The sequence below is a fragment of the Marmota marmota genome, unplaced genomic scaffold (assembly GCF_001458135.2).
Source record: "Marmota marmota marmota unplaced genomic scaffold, marMar, whole genome shotgun sequence".
Lineage (NCBI taxonomy): Eukaryota > Metazoa > Chordata > Mammalia > Rodentia > Sciuridae > Marmota > Marmota marmota.
Genome location: NW_026000241.1, coordinates 10226948 through 10241212, shown reverse-complemented (window position 1 = coordinate 10241212; position 14265 = coordinate 10226948). Strand labels below are relative to the sequence as shown.

General features: G+C 41.1%; 1 protein-coding gene across 5 annotated transcripts in view; it reads right to left on the bottom strand.

The window, feature by feature from the left end:
* Zdhhc3 (zinc finger DHHC-type palmitoyltransferase 3) overlaps positions 1–14265 on the bottom strand; it is a 52594-nt gene that overhangs the window by 37226 nt on the left and 1103 nt on the right. The window lies entirely within an intron of this gene.

Below are 14265 nucleotides of genomic sequence, written 5' to 3'. Positions count from 1 at the left end.
GGCAGGCTTGCAATGGTCATATTGGACTGTCCTGACCCTTTCTCCCACTTTTCCTTCTTCTTCCATTGCCTTCACCTCACAAAAAGAGCGTCTGGATTGAATATAGGACAGTCAGGAAAAGTAAGAACAAGTCCAGAAAGCTGAGATGGCAGAGCAGCAACTATTCCTCAAAATGGTGGACATTCTAGGGTCAACAGTTGCACAAGACTATCAAGAACAATAAAGCCAACCCCTCCCACCCCAAAGTGGCAGAGAATTAATGGCTGAAAGGCAGGATTTGACCAAAGGAACATTCAACTCCACAAATATGGAACAATGAATCACATGTTAAGTGCCCAGTGCTGGGAATAAGAAGCTTTGACGTATATGGAATAATTATCAAGTAGATTGAAGCAGTGGTTCCTGATGGTCCATCAACCAGAATTTTCTAACAGAGCAACTCTGTGCTCTCCAGAGGAGACAAACAATTTAATGTTGACAGTGACAACCAAAAGACATTTGGACAGTGGGCCTGCCTTCTAAAGCCTGAAACATAACAGTAGGGGATCAGAGACCAGGAATGTCCAAACCTTGACCTGTACCCAGCAAATTCTAAAACCCTAAATTCCATCCAGCCAAAATCAATGCTCCCCTCCCCTACCATGTCAAGTTGATATCCCATAGTGGATCAAAAGCTGACTGAGGCCCAATCTTTGACTACCCCCAGATGCAGTCACTCTTTCAGTTTTCCTACTGCCATACAGATCTGTATGCATATCATCTCTGTTCCCATAATTACATTTAGGCTCAAACCAATAAAGTCTTAATGGCTCATGACCACACTGTTTGATTATGAACTATCTCTGGCTGCTTTTGCACTGTAATGGCAAGAGTGGAGTAACTGGTAGAGACCACATAATCTTCCAGTCTGTCGTACTTACTCTCTCTTGTTAAGAAAGGTTTACTGACCACTGGTTCTGAACTGTGGTCACTCACCAAATGACAGATCCACCATGACTCCTTCCCCTTCAGGACAGCTCAGTGTGATGAAGATGGTTAGCTACAAATCATCCTCACCCAGACCCCCTCCTCTGTGGCAGCCCCTTGTCTTCTGCAGCCTAAGGGCCATCTTCCCCAGAGCTGTGTGTTCTACCAAACTGCACTTCAATGATGAAAAATGATGTGGTTTTCATACATGATCACTAAGAATATATTTTAGAGCAAGTGTTCTTTAGACTCTTTCAGTGATTAAGTTAGGCTCACAGTATATTCAGAGTGGCTGACTACATTCTATCCTTCAACAGTTGCTCATTCTTGGTTGGATACATGGCAATGCCTTGACCACACCAGAGTTATGTTTCATGCGCACAGTTTTGCTGAGGATTATGCTCTTCCACATAAATAGATTTCCCAGGTAACTGACTTGTTCTGAAGCAGAAACATTTTAACCATTTGGGTGGTTAAGATGGAAATCTCAAAAATAAAAATTTAAGAAGAGTGTTGTGGTTCAGTGGTAGAGCACTCGCCTAGCATGCACCAGGTGCTGGGTTCGATCCTCAGCACCACATAAAAATAAATAAATAAAATAAAGGTATTGTGTCCAAGTACAACTAAAGAAAAAAATTTAAGAGAGAGAGAGAGAAAGAGGGAGGAAGAAAGGAAGGAATTATAGTTGTTTCTATCTTACCATTTCTTCCAGAATTATTAAGAGTCATTACCAGGAACATAAATTACTGGAGTGCATCAGGCAATGATGTCCTCAGGGGCTACAGAGATTCACTAGGTCTTGGCCTCACATCAAATGGTCTGTTCAGACTGAAATTCTAGCAACTTCTTTGTATGGTTCTTTGTCTTCCTCCTTCATTACAACTATTGTCATTTCTGTGTTTACAGTTATCAACACATTCTCTGTTTACTACTTTTAATTGGCTATGAGCTGGAAAAGCTAATAAAATAAACTCCTGTTGTTGCTTTGTAAAGGAAGGTACTCATTTTAGGTACAGATTCTTCAAGGTGCACCTGCTATGCTCTACCTTCATTCAGTCCTCGAGGACTGGAAGCCCTGCCTTGTTATTAGCCCAGTTCCTGGCACATAATAGCTATTTAATACATGTGTTCATTAAATGAATGCATGAGCTCTGTGAGCCCAGGGCCATCTCCTGGAGGCCTTTTCTGCTTACTTTCAGAGCTATGGCCATATTGCAGATGGTGAAGGATATACCGAATAGTAGCATGAAGTAGGTGGACTGACTCCTCAAAAAACCAGAACGTTCCATGTTTGAATAATGTGAAACCAAGGAGTGTATGCCCAAGGGGATACACTCCCAATACCCTCATCGGTGCACAAGAAACTGTGATCTGGAAAAGGACTCAGTCAAGGGTGCACCTGGCAGAGCCAGAAGCCAAGTATGAACTGGGCCAACCCACACTTTAGAGTCTCAAAATGCCCCAACTGGTATCAAGCAGGGCATGCTGCTATAAAATAGTTACTTAACTCCAGGACTCCCCAAAGTAATGAAAGTGGCTTTCCAATAAGGACTTTTCCCTTAAATTAGCCAAGTGGACATGTAAGAAGTATGGGGGGGATCCTACCTTGAAACAAATTGTACACATTCCCTTCATCATGTCCCTAACAATAACAACAAATATAGTCCCTTTACCTATTCTATTTTGAATTAGAGAAACTCCCAATCTCGGGGTTCAGCAGCAGCTCTTTGCCAAGGATGCCTCTCTTCTGAGGAGCGGAGCAGAACTGGTTGCTCAGGTCTGTGGGGCAGACCCACGAGCTGGCTGGTGGGTCTCAGATTCCCAATGCCTCGGAGGGACAGCTTCCATCAGTCTCCCCTCCCTGCCCTCTCCATCCCATCCCCTTGCCCCATTTCCTCTCTAAAGTCTTCAACTCTGCATTTAGTTCAATTCAAAAAGGCATTCATGGTGCAAGAACTAAACGCAAGGAACTATATGCTCGGAGCTCACTTGAGGAGTGATGAGGACAATAATGTGTGTGCTGCTCTGTGCAGATCCTGCTATTTCCCTCCTCCAGCTACCACTCTAAAGACTAGTCTTGTTAGTTTTTTTCCTACTAATCTATATGTCCCATTTTGTCTAGCTCTGTAGCTTAGTATCTGGCATGAGTTTGGGCGCAAATCAATAGTTTTGAGTGAATCATATATAAATCAGACAGACATAGCCACAACAATGCTAACCCATAGGTGACTAATAGCTAAACAAAGGGGCAAATAATATCAAGACAACAAACCAAAAACCACCACCCAGAGGTGAGATTAAACACTTTTTCATGGTAAGGACCTCTGAAGGGATCTGAGCATCTTTGACAAAGGATAGGATAGCCTGGCAGAGACAGTGGTGGGGCTGGATGTCCAGGACCGCGTGCAGTCTGTGCACACACAGATTTTGCTGAAAGGACAGGGTTAGGATGGAAATGAAGTTTTAAAGGTAGGAGAAAGCTATGTGTTAGAAAGTTTTTGAATTTTGCAATGAACTGGGATTTCAACCAGGACAAGGCAAGACAGAGCAAAAGGCTAAGCCCAGAGGCCATGAGTCCAGAAAGACACTAACACAACAGAATGGAGTCTTATTTTGGTGGTATTGGGTTTTCTGTTCCTCGTAGTAGCTATCAATTTTCCAAGGAAAGACTGAGAACAACGAACATTTTGTAATTTTAATTATAGCAACTTACTTTTTTTTTTTTTTGGATAACTGTCTTATAGCATTAAAAAGATTCAACTTCTTTGTGTTAGTAATCCATTAGTCAAAGTGATTACTTTTCCTAGCTGTCAGAAGAGTACAGTGAGACTTGGAGAGGTAAAGGGACTAAGCTTTGTGGGTAAAGAAGTCCTAGCAATTTAGCTATTGTGAATTGAGCTGCTATGAGCATTGATGTGGCTGTCTCACTATAATATTGTAAGTCCTTTAGGTATAGATCGAGGACTAGGCTTCAACAGATGAGTGGAAAAAGAATCTGTGGTGCATATATACAATGGAATATTATTCAACATTAAAAGAGAATAAAATTATGGCATTTGCAAGTAAATGGATGGAGTTGGAGAATGTCATGCTAAGTGAAGTAAGCCAATCCCTAAAAACCAAAGGCCAAATGTTCTCTCTGATAAGTGGATGCTGATCCATAATGGGGGGTGGGTGGCATAGGGAGAATAGAGAAACTTTGGGCAAAGGGGAGGGAGGGGGAATGGGGGCAGGAACAATGGTGGAATGGGATGAACATCATTATCCTAGATACATGTATGACTGCACATGTGTTGCAACTCCACATTGTGTACAACCAGAGAAATGAAGAGTTATGCTCCATTTGTGTATAACGAGTCAAAATGCGATCCGCTATCATGTAAAACTAATTAGAACACACACAAGAAGAAGTCCTAGCAGAAAAGGATTCACAGATTCAGAGGAGTTCGAGCTCCACAGAGGTAGCAATCCTGGTGGTAAGATGTAGTGTCAGAATAATGATGCCAGGCCCTTTGAAGGCTGGGTGAAGTAAATCTAAGGAGATCAGTTAGAGTTCCTCTCTAGAGTTTCAGAAGTCAAAGCCACGAAGTGACTGAAATTAGTGCTAACTTTCTACAAAAACAAAACTACTTCTGGTTTAGAGAATTGTCTCCAGATCTATGTAGAACACACACACACACTTCAGTTAGAGATGACCACAAGCATGTTCGTTTACTAAACCAGACAGAAAGACACAAAGGCTTCCGAAAGAGTGGCCCCAGGAATCCTAGGAACTGGACTGAAGTAGGTGGACTGACTCTTTAAAAAACCAGAACGTTCCATGTTTGAACAATGTGAGACCAAAGAGTGTCAGCTCTGAGGGAGAGCACTTATGACTAAATTCCCATGCTGCCTATCCATGGCTGGACAGATCGAAGGGTTTGAGCTCAAAAGGTTTGGCACCACAGTCAAGCTCACAGGCTCCATCCCACCGTGGCCCACTGACATGTTGGCCAGGGCCACTGGGCCACTATTGACTAATAATGATGGGCAGAATCCAGCAATAGTGCCTGTGGTTAGTTGTCTTGGCTGAATGAAGGGCAAATGCCTACAAATCTATTACATGGCCTAAAAAAACCAGCCCACAGTCCATGCTGTAGATACAGGTGTCAAAGGCATGATTGTCACATAAAATATAAAAGTTCGGCACTAGATTTACTGATGATCCCAAATTACTGTTTTTTTCTCTGCCAGTATCTCAAGGGTCCCTGGTTCTCTCAGATTGCCAAAAAGTCCTACTTCCCCTGCTTGCCTGGGATAAGATGTTAATACTGCAGTCACTGATCCAATATAAAATCCCTAGAAGCACTTCAAAGTACTCTGTGAGGATTATTTTTCTAAAGCACCACACCCACTCACATTGTGCACTTATGAATAGGATACAAGCAGATTTGGGGATTGTATAGATTAAAGTGGCATTAACAAAGGGCAATGAAGCTGTCCATGTTTGAAGGCCTGTGTGAAGCATCTGAGCACAGATGGTTAAACAAACTCAAAATCAGAGAGAACTATTTTCCCTTGATTTAGAGACAAGGATCAAATACTTAAAACAAACATTGGTGGATTAAATTTTCTGAGTGCCTATGAGTAAGAACTATGTAGTTGAAATTCATTTTCATCAACTCCTTAACAGCTGTCAGGAGCATCAGCAAGCCAGTAGAAACTCCAAAATAGGAGACTTCTGATTTAAGCCAAACTTATTTCAAGTGAATATATAAATTTTCAATAAATCTAGCATTGAGTTAGACTGTTGTTGGAGGGTAGGGCTGGTCTGGTATCCTCTTGAACTTGACTTAAACATTAAACTCCTGCCCAAATTAATTGTTACCAGTTAAGTAACTCAATTCATCCTTAAAATGTCAACTCAAACAGGGTAGCATATTTTCTGATATTTCTATAAAAATTCTCATTTGAAATTCACTTATAACATTAAACTTCTATAGTTTAAATTCTGCTAAGAATATGGTGCTGCTGCGCCCCATGCACGCTTGTAATCCCAGCAACTCGGGAGGCTGAGGCAGGAGGATCGTGAGTTCAAAGCCAGTCTCAGCAACTTAGCAAGGCTAAGTAACTCCGTGAAACCCTATCTCTAAATAAAACACAAAAAAGGCCTGGAGGGCTGAGGTTGTGGCTCAGCGGTAGAGTACTTGCCTAACACAGGAGAGGCCCTGGGTTCGATCCTCAGCACCACATAAAAATAAATAAGTAAAATAAAGGTATTGTGTCCAACTACAACTGAAAAAGGGGAAGGGGGGGGCTGGAGATGTTGCTCAGTGGTTAAGTGCCCCTGGATTCACTCCCCAGAACCAAAAAACAAAACAAAAAGAATATGGTGCTTAACCCACTTCCAGTGTTAAAAACCACTCAATTAAAACAAACAAACAAACACCAAAAACCAAACAACAACAAAAAACACTCAATACATTGAAACTGAAAACCAAACATATGATATTTGACTCTCTTAGGGTTTCTGACATTTTAGAGTGATCAACTTACAAAATAAAAGTATCCACAAGATGAGTAAATGGCCCAGGTCCTAAAGCTTAAGATATGAATCTGGTCAAGCAGAAAATTAATTTACCTGAACTAAATTAATTTAAATTTATATGAGGATCCAAAAAGATTGTAAAATGTATGCCCATTTTAGATGAATCTCAGAAAAACAAAGAATGAACAGTGAATCACTAGGTTGGAAATATTTCATAAAGAAATCAAATGAGTCACTAAACTTTCTCAAAAAAGTAAGGGGTGTGGTACAGAGCTCAACCAAGGAAAGGTGCCTTATCTCCTACATCACGTCCTGGCAGCCAGGGAAGGCACAGGCAGAGCAAGCTGGCCTGCTTCACAGCAGCTGCACAAAGTCTACATTGTTTCTCTGTCTACAGAAGGGTCTGTCTTCTGCCTGCTTCTTACCTCTGTTGTACTCAACCTTTAACAAAACACTTTCAAGGAAAAAAAACAAGTTGTAGCTGTAACTCAGACCTTAAGCATGTGAAAGTTCATGAAGAAGTCAGGAAGTAGGTCAGTAATCTCCATTTTCCTTCTTGCCTCATAAATCATCACTTGCTTCTAAAACCCATTCTTGTACACACTCAGATTTCTAACAATACACACTCAGATTTCTAACAATGATGGTCTTCTAAAAAAAAAAAAAAGTTTGGGATTTGGGCAGATGAGAGGCTAACAGTTCCTTTACTTACTGCAACTATTTTACTACAATTGGCTTTTTTTTTTTTTTTTTAAATCATCTCCCAGATTCACGAGTCTATTAAAAAATACACACCCACATATAGTGTGACATAATACGTGTCACAAACATTGGAGATCAGTTGAAACTGCTACTCGTTTGGGGAACATGTTCTAATTTCTTTTTTTTATGGGTGTGGGATATCATATGTTGCAATGATGGGAAATATTGAGACAACTTTAAACAAGATCACACAAGACTGACTGGTAAAATAATCACTATCTGAGTCAGAATTTTTCAGCTAGAAGGAACATTAAAGACCATCTAACAGATTTTAGTCAAATTCTGTTCTACAGATGTGGAACTCAGGGACTGGCCATTTATATTTACTAAAAGTTTTATCTAAATTGTAAGCTTTAGGCAAAGCCTGCAGTACAGTCCACAGGAAGGGTACCAACATTAAATGAATGCCGGTCATGCTTCAGGACTCACACAAAGCAGCTTGCTTTAATTCTTACAACCCAGGCCAGCCACTTGCATTATTCTCTAATGCAGAGATGAAAGAGCCACTCAGAGGTTTGGGGTAATATTCCCAAGGTCACACGGAGGGAGGCAGCACTAGAGCCAGGATTCAAAATCAGCTCTGCTTGCCATCACAGCCCAGAGCAAGGCTTCTGAGCACAGCACATGGCTGCTTTTGATCCAAGCGGGGGAGGGGAAGAATGACCAAGCAGGAAACAGGAGTTCTACTTCCTACTGCTTCACATACATCTGAGTATCTGCGGGGACATCACTCCAACTTAGTTTTAGATCTTCATCTCTAAAGTGAGGGGGTGGACTGGATCTCTAATCTCTGATTCTTTTTTTTTTTTTTTTAAACTCAAGATGTATACTTGAAGCAGACTTTCCTTCCACTAGTTCCTGGGAGCCCATAATATTTATTCGTAAACACACACACACACACACACACACACACACACACACACACATCCCCCAGAGCATTCCTTCTTCCAGAAGCTATTTTACTTCTGGCTCCTGGTTCTTCAAAAAAGCACGACACCCCTGGGCTACCTCAAACACTTGGGCCCTCAGGTACACAGTCTGTTGGAAACACTGCAAGGATTAGCCAGCTCTGCCAAACTCTGGCCCAGCTTGGAGAAGCCAGTGGGCCTTCCATAAAATTATTCAGAGTTGGCTAACCTGCTCTCCAGCTAAAGGTGGGTTTAATTAGCTGCCATGTCCTTGCATTCACTCTTCCTTGCAGGAAGTCAAGCCAGGAGGCAAATCTTCATAAAGGCAACAACAAATTACTGATCCAGCTACCCAAGAAAACTTAATCAATGACTGTGATTCTCATAGTTGGTGAAACCCTTTATAATCAAATGCGCAATCTCATTTGATCCTGGACTGCCTTCTGCTTCTCTCAGGGTAGGTTTTAAGATGGACATTTTGCTTGTCTGTTGCCAGAGTAGGGTATGCTGAATGTAGGGTGGGGCCCAGACTCTTCCTGAATGTCTACAATCTGCCAGGCACTGAGTTGCATGCTAGCCACGCCTTATCCTGTCTGATTGGCACATCTACTCTATCTTGTAGGTATAAACCCCCAGTTTCCCACTCCCTTTAAGAGATGAGAAAACTGAAGCACAGAAAGATTGCCTAAGTTCTCACCTCCAGGAAATGGTGGAGATAGGATACATCCCCAATGCCATGATATACCCCAGAACATGCTTCTTAACTACTCACTACAACCTCTAAATTTTATCCAATAGCTAAAAAATAAAAGGTGAGGAGTGTCAACATTTCCACCAGTGACCTGGGTTACTTACAGTTTGGCTATCTTTTCCACACACAGTGATGCAGAGATGGTACTATCGGATGGGCTGCATGCATCAGTGTTCATAGGCCACAGGCCTGAACAGAAGCATTTGGACTCTAAGGCGGGTCCTGGCTGAACAGCAGCCAGCATTTAGAAGACTGATCCTGCCCTAAGCTATGAGGTAGGAGGGTCATGAAGCCTCAGCCAAGAGAGTCATCTAAGTTTGAATCCCTACAATCTGCTTCTGCTGGGAAATAGTTCCTGTGAGTCCAAGTACTGGGATACTGCTTTTTCTGAGAGAAGCCCACCCATTCTAGGCAGAGACCAACCAGCAAAAGTTCCCACCTGAGGGTGTTGAGAATAGCACCTGGCCCCACATTGTGCCATGTGCAGATACACAGCCACTGTGACATCACCCAAGCAAGAGCTTGAATTTTTTAGGAGCTAAAAGCAGAAGTGCTTAGAGGGCTATGAAATAGCTAGAAAGAGGAAGAACCAGTTATTACAACTGTATCAGCCTTCAAGAAAGAACCACTGGCTTTCAGGTCTCTGATGATCCCACTTGATCCCATGCACTGTAATCAAAGATTGAAAGAGGGGAGCCTTGGGAGGAACCTGGGACCATGGAAACTAGTCTGCAGTGTGCACTACAGAAACACAGTCCCTGGCTGTAGAAGAGCACTTACCTAGCATGTGCGAGGCCCTGGGTTCCATCCTCAGCACCCCAGAGAGAAATAAAATAAATAAAACAAAACAAAATAAGACCAGGTGAGAAAAGGGCTCTCTGACTGACATCTGCTAAATGTCTAATAAGTAGAACCTCTGGAGAAAGGTGGAAGGCCAGTGCTAAACAGAATGAAGATGCCCTGGAGTCAAGAGGCCAGAGTTTTGTTTTCAATCCTACCACTCACTAACCTCCCCCCAGGCCTTAGTCTCCTCACTCTATAAAACAAGGGGAGAGACCAAGCTAACTGCTAACCTCCCTCGCAAGGCTGAGATTCTATGAGGCCATTTTCTTTTTTAGTTGTAGATGGACACAATGCCTTTATTTTTTTTTTATGTGGTGCTAAGGATTGAACCCAGTGCGTCACACATGTTAGGCCAGTCCTTTACTAATGAGCCATAACCCCAGCCCCTTTGAGGCCATTTTCTTTGTTAACTTCTTGGATTTTATATTTTCATCAAAACCTTCCCTAAACTTCCTCATCCTATTATTTGCTAACATTAAAAAAGAAATTCACTAGTAACAGTCTCTGTGATTAGTAACTGTTAAGACTGGTAACTGTTAGCATTCTTCCTGAACAAGTTCAGTTTCTTCAATCAAGTGTAGCATGTAACTGCCATTTCCTTTTGTTCATTCATTTAATGTTTTTCAGAATGGAAAAAGTACTATCAAAATATATCAAATGGTCCTCTGCCTTCTCCGCTGGTTGGCCGCCTTGAGTCCAGGCGTGGGGCGAGTCCGGTCATGTAACGCATGTTCATGGGGAACATGGCACTAAACCATTCCTAGACGACCTGCTTCTGGATCGGGGTTTTCTACCTAGCAGAGCAGCTCCCTAGCTGCAATCTATTGAAAGTCAGCCCTCCACACAAGGATTTGTAAAAGCATTAAAAGAGAAAAAAAAAAAAAAAAGAAATAAAGAAAAAAAAATATATCCAGTATTACGAAGTGACAAATGAGGGAAGTTTTAAAAACCTAAAGTTAAACATGGCCATTTTTCACTGTTTCAATATTTGCATATCCAGAAACTACTTTGAGTTTTACAACCTGACAAGATAGAGGTTAAAATGGGGCGTAGAGAAGTTAACTGACTTGCTTAAAGTCACAAAGTAAGTTAATGACAAAGCCCAAATCTTTGGACTAGACACCCAGTTGTCTGTTCACCATTGATGATTATCTTCCTAAACAACCCGTCTTTCTGGATTCTCTGTTACAAATTCTTGGTTTAAAAAGACACACTTTGCATGTCAAAGTCAAGACTTACTGCAGCAGGACTGTGGCCAGAAATGTACTTGTCCCACTACACTGACTCACTTTGCTAAGGTAAAAAATGGATCTCACCCAAATATATTCTATCCCCACTTTCCCTGAATAGGAGACATTTATGCTTGGGTAGCACAGAAAATCTAAGGAGTTTAATCATCGAGTCTTTATATACCCTGAAGCCTATGGTTTAGAGGAGACTAAGGTGGAAATTTCCCAGCACTTCAGTTGTGTTGGGATGAATAATTAAATTTAGAGTACGTACCTCTAGCCTTCTCACCTTCACAACTGACAGCCAGGAATGCCTGGTTATTTATCTCCAAAAAACTGTTTCCAAAGAGGAGAGCAAATGATTTTTTAAAATGCCAAAAACAGGGGCTGAGTTTGTAGCTCAGTGGTGAAGCACTTGCCTAGCATGTGTGAGGAACTGGCTTGGATACTCAGGATCACAAATAAATAAATAAATAAAATAAAGGTATTGTGTCCATTTACAACTAGGAAAAAAAAAAAAAAATATATATATATATATATATAAAAGACAACTTGGGTCAAATTTACTGTTCAATCCATGTGTACTTAAAAAATGGCTATTTGGGGCAGGCACAGTGGTGCACGCCTGTAATCCCAGCAGCTCAGAAAGCTGAGGCAGGGGGATTGTGAGTTCAAACCCAGCTTCAGTAAGGCCCTGGGCAACTCAGTGAGACTCTGTCTCTAATAAAATATTTTAAAAAAGCAAAAACACTTCCCCAGGAGGTCAATATTGAGATAGCAGCCTTCATATTTACTTCAGACTCTTACTTTTTGTATGACTATCAGGGTGTGTGTTTAAATATTTCTACATTTGGCAACCAGGATGTATGACCTCCTTTTCTTACACATGCCCTATTGAGACATAGGAAGCACCCTGCCAGCCTCTTAAAATGAAACACATTTGAACAGCCTTCCTGTAATCAGGAATAAGCTTACCCATGCTGCTATCAATTTTTCTATTGCTGTAATCCCAAGTTATAAAGTCTATAACAAGATAGACAGACCTGTCCGTCAGACTAGAACAGGTTATTTATATCTGGTATTCTCTAAAACAAGGTACAGGCAGGACAAGTGCAAAGTGTTTAAAACAGTAGTTCACTAGGGTACCAGGCTAATAGTGAAAATACAAAGGAAGAGGGCTAAAACTTGGCCATGTCTACTTAAGACTGGGAATAAAATATATTACCTGTTGAATTTTAAGAGCTCTTTGCAATTTCAGCACCACAGACTCAGCTCTGCCCTGAAGCTCTTCTGTAACTGACTTTTATAGCTGTAATTAACCAAAGCTGGGTGGGACAGATTTACTCCTTCTCTATAATGTTATTATTACCGGCTCATGGCTAGCAGCTAGCAGCAGTTCTCGCCCTCTTGCACTAGATGCCTGGCCTGCACAATTAGCACCTTATTATAGGCTGGCCTCTTCTAATTACCACATGGCTCAATTGAGCATTTTATTTTATTGTCTTGTTCATGCACTAGTTCAAGGGCCTGGGGTCCCCAACTATAATAAATCCTAAACTCCTCTTAGGCAGGTGTTTTGGTTTTATTTCCTTAGGCCCATAAGAACATTGGCATACAACATCTTTCTGACTGAAGAGCTTCTAGATATCTATGCTGGAAGTATGGCACATGGCTGGAATCTAGTTCTCCTACTCAATCATATGTACCAGATTTATCAGCCTATTGAGGACTCTGTCCTTAGCTGTTTGAAGTTAAGCTCTGCTTACATATCACTTTGAACTTTATCTAACTTGGTGGGCTGAAATAGACAGGGGAACTTCCCATCAGCACTGCATTCCTCTAGAAAAAGGATTCAGGCTCCTTGCTTTGGATTAAACCTTGCTGTAGTTTACAGAGAGGTTACCAATTCTGTAACAAACATGGGCCTCTTTGAATTAAATGGAGTTTGGGGAGATGCTACAGATGTAATGGTTAGGGGTATAGGTGTGGAAGCCAGAATAGCTGAACTCAAATCCTGGCTCTGTCATTTATTAGTTATGGGATTTGTGACCCTGCTCAAGGCACTTAAGCTCTCTGTGCCTCAGTTTCCCAATCTATAAAATAGCATTCATAGGGCTGTTTTGAGGACTGAATCTTTAAGTGCTTAGAACAATGCTTGGCACATAATAAGCACTATGAATAGTGTTACAGAAATTTAATGAGATAAAGTGTTTTAAAATAGACACATCTACAAAATAGTATGCTCCCAGAAGAGTATGACAATGATGGAAAAAAGTTGGCTTAACAGAATAATGGGCCATCCCTGGCTTCTTCATTTTGGGGGGCATAATATGTTCTTTGAATGGCTTCAATAAGCTAAAAAGCTAAGAACTCTGAATTTATAAGTTTTGAAGACATCTAATGCCCTATCACAACGAAGGTGACAAACATGTTCTGGCAGCATTTAAGTAGAATGGTTAGTGAAGGAATAACTGTTTTAATAGATAATTTAAAATAAGCACTGTTGTTTACATTTCTTCATACATATTTAGCCTAACATATCAGAAATCACTTATAGCATTATTCAGCAAATACTACTAACTTCTTCAGCAACGAACTTCTGTCAGTTGTCAGAGGGATGGTTCAAATACATGTGCTATACTTTTAACAAATTTTTATTATTTTTGAAGTGCTGGAGGTTGAACCCAGGACCTTGTGCATGCTAGGCAACTGCTCTACCAGTGAGCTATAGTATCAGCCCTGTTCTATGTGTTTAGAGACCCACTGAATGATTTTTATACAAAAATGATTTCGTGGTATTCAAACTCAAGACTTTTCTTCCTGTGTCTTTTCTGCTTTGTCACCTTTTAAATCCCCACCTAATAGTCCTAGCTATTAAAATCTTACTTTCAGGATCTTTCATTTCTGAGCAATAACTAGCCCAAACTACCATATTTAACATAAGAAGTCCCTTGTTATCTCACCACACAGAGTTCCTTACATAGAATCCAGCTGTCTAACCACATGCAAAGGCATCTATGCACCACAACAGGTGGAGCACCTGTGCCTTCTGCAGGAAGGAAACCTTTCCCGCCTCACCTCTCCAGTTTCCCTGGAGGGCAAAATCCAACCCTATGCCTTTCCTTTCAAGTGCATCTGTAGAGAACTATGCAGAGATCTAAGTGTTCGAAAGCTAACATAAAGTCTTTTCTTAGGAGGCTCTGTGAAACTGTATGTGAAGCTATTATCTGAAACACCAACTTTTTTTTTTTTTTTGGATGGTTAATCTGTCAAGGGTAA